This window comes from Callorhinus ursinus, unplaced genomic scaffold, assembly GCF_003265705.2.
Source record: "Callorhinus ursinus isolate GAN/ISIS: 27379988/994484 unplaced genomic scaffold, GSC_fseal_2.0 scaffold26, whole genome shotgun sequence".
NCBI classification, from domain to species: Eukaryota; Metazoa; Chordata; class Mammalia; order Carnivora; family Otariidae; genus Callorhinus; species Callorhinus ursinus.
In genome coordinates this window covers 2,215,355-2,218,443 of record NW_027397088.1, presented here as the reverse complement: position 1 = coordinate 2,218,443, position 3,089 = coordinate 2,215,355, and positions in this window count along the sequence as shown.

Here is a 3,089-nt window from a genome sequence, read left to right as displayed (position 1 = left end):
TTTATAAGTGAGTCTTATTGATACCTATGAGGTATTGATCACAAAATGTCCAACAATTACATATAAACCACTTAGAATAAGTTTATTATGGAGTGAGCATAAATCTCCCTTTCTTCTAACTTGATAGTGTTTCTCATTTAAAATATTATTCAAAATCTGTTTTGCAATTCCAAGATTATAAAATGGTTTTTAATCTTCATTTTAAAATAGGAAATGTATACCCAAGGGTCCATCCTCTAAGACAACATCTTTATGAGGTGTGGATAGGGCAGGCTAGCTTAAAACTAGAAGTGGGGGGTGGAGGCCATGGGCACCTGAGCCCTTGGGGTCACCACCAGCACTGGTCCCAGTGCATTGGGCTGTTTCTTGGGTTGGCTGCCTGGCTGGGTCATATCTCCCACACGTTTCTCCAGAGATGACCCCCCTGGTGAGGTGAGGGCGTCACTGGCAATAGGCTTCTACCACACAGTGGAAATGCCTAGAGGCAGCCCCTACATCTTTTGTCCTACTGTACTTGGCTTCTGATGACACAACCAATGATTGTTCATTCAGTGTCTTCTCTGTTCTTTTGACATACTCATTTTTGCCTCAGTCCCTCTCATGTAAAAAGACTTTGTTTAAAAACCCTTATGTTTTCCCATTTTGATTTAGAGAAAACACTGGCTTTTCAAAGTTGTTATTCCAAGATCCAGGGCTGCCTTCCTCATTTTGCTTTTAATACCTTGATGAAAGTTTGCTAAATTCCTTATTTTAAAAAGAATTTCCTCTGTTTCAAGGACAAAGAGAAAAGAACAAAAACCAACCAACCAACCAACCAACCAAACAAACAAACAAAAAATCAAAGCTTTCCTGCTTTTCTAGATTATCACAATTTGAATGTGAAAATAAGATTTTAAAATACTTTTTGTTTGGAATAAAATTCAGATGAATTGTCATCTGGCCATCGACCTTTCTCTAAAACGGAGAGAAGATTCTAGGAGAACTCCGCAAGGTATCTGAATTTCCTTCACTTCTTTTGCCTGGATCTGTGTCTCTGTGATTTGCTGTCCTCTTTCTCTAAGAATATGTCTTGTCTTGGAAAGTCCTACAAGCTCCACAGTAATTTTCTTGTTGTCACTGACTCAAAGGCTAAGCATTTAGTCATTGATCTTGCGGATGAGGTTCTATGCATATGAGACCTTTAACTCCTTGCTCATCCCTCTAAGGAGCTCCAGCTCTGCTGCTCTGAGCACGGGGTGCGCTAGCTGGGCTGAGGGGATTTCCTGCACTTCAGAGCCTCAGTCTGAGCTCTCACTTCTTAGCTACTTATTTACTGCTGCCCGAGGCTTCAAAACCAGAGCAGACCCAGTAAGGTGGGGATCTGAAATATCTGAGACTTCAACTTAGTTACTGAAATAGGGAAGCATATTCTAAAAAACAAATTTCTTTTCCCTTTTCCTTTTTTTTTTTAAATGAAATCTTTTTTCAAGTTTCATTGTTGCTGAATAGGTTATCTGAAGGTCAGTGGGTTTCCAGGTTGTTTGCATTTCCTAAAATTGTGCTTTTGCCTGAATGTGGCACAAGAGATTGTGGGCTGCTCTGTGAAACAGGACGGCCCACTGAGGCCGGCACAATGCTCCTATTCCTGTTTCTCTCTGTTGCTCCAATGGCGATATTTTAGGGCTCCATAAGTATTTAAGAAGAATAAAATCAGACAAAAATCCTGGATATCTTAAGCTTCTGGCCAATTTTGTGGAGTTCAGAACAACATTTTTTCTTTTCTTTTCTTTTTTTTTTTTTTAAGATTCTTTTTTTTCTCCATGACCTTTAAGAAGCTGGCTACATTTTTCAGTACTTTTCCTTTTGATGAATCATTTTCCAGATACAATGTGCGGATGACTTTCAGTTTAGATACAGAGGCCATATAACTCCAGATGCAGATGCAGATGTTATGAGTTCATGGAATAGAAGATATAAATGTCCTGACTTAGCTGTATGCCTTGAGAAGCATCCGTTTTTTGTTTTGTTTTGTTTTGTTTTCTATTTAGAGAGAGGGAAAGAGAAAAAACCCACACCAGATTTGCTTAATTTCCTGCTTTGAGCACTTATGCTTTAAAGGAGCTCATTTACATATGAAATTGAGTCATGTGATAGCATATGTGGGGAAATTTTGACCAAAAAACATTTTCCTTTAATCTGCACATGCTGTGGATTGTGAAAGTGTGAGCTCACACGCAAATTACTTTTCACTATGGAAGTCTGTAGTCCATGCATGGCACAGTTTAAACTTTACTGGGTTAGCAACATCATAAATCGATCCTAAACCGCGTTCTGAAAATGATACTTTAAAAATTTATTTAGTTCTCTTATCTTTTAAAATAAAGGTAAAATAAGCATATTAAATTCATAGGTTTTTTTTGATATCACCAAGAATATAATTTATGGCTTTTTAATTCCATTCTGTAATCATCTTTTGGGTCTAATGCTTTGGGGTCCTTTGTATGAGAATACAAATTTGTTATTTGTTATTTTATTATTTGTTATTATTTGTTATTATGAAATTATAGAACTGAGTTGATTCAAAATAGGATGTTTTGGTTTTATTATTTTTCATCTCTGTAATGCTGGTGGATGTACAAGTGAACACTTGTAAAGCTTTCATATTTTCAGCAAATATATATTGTGACCATTGCTACGTGCCAGGAACTTTTGCTATAGGTTTTGAGGTGAATGAGGTAGATGTGTTTGCTGCCTGGTCCACATTGAAAAGGTAAGGGAGCCTAAAGGGATAACAGCAGAGACAGTGTTCTACCCCACAATATCATTTGAGCCTTAACTTTCAGTACCTTAGAGGGTGACTGTATTTGGAGACAAGGTCTTTAAAGAGGTAATTAAATTAAAATGAGGTCATATGGGTGGGCTCTAATCTGATCTGACTGGTGTCCTTATAAGAAGAGGAGATTAGGATATAACCGTACAAAGAAGGAAGACCATGTGAGGACACAAGGAGAAGACAGCTACCTATGAGACAAGGAAAGAAGGCCCAGAAAATACAACTCTAAGAAGAAAGAAAGAAAAAGAAAGAAAGAAAGAAAGAAAGAAAGAAAGAA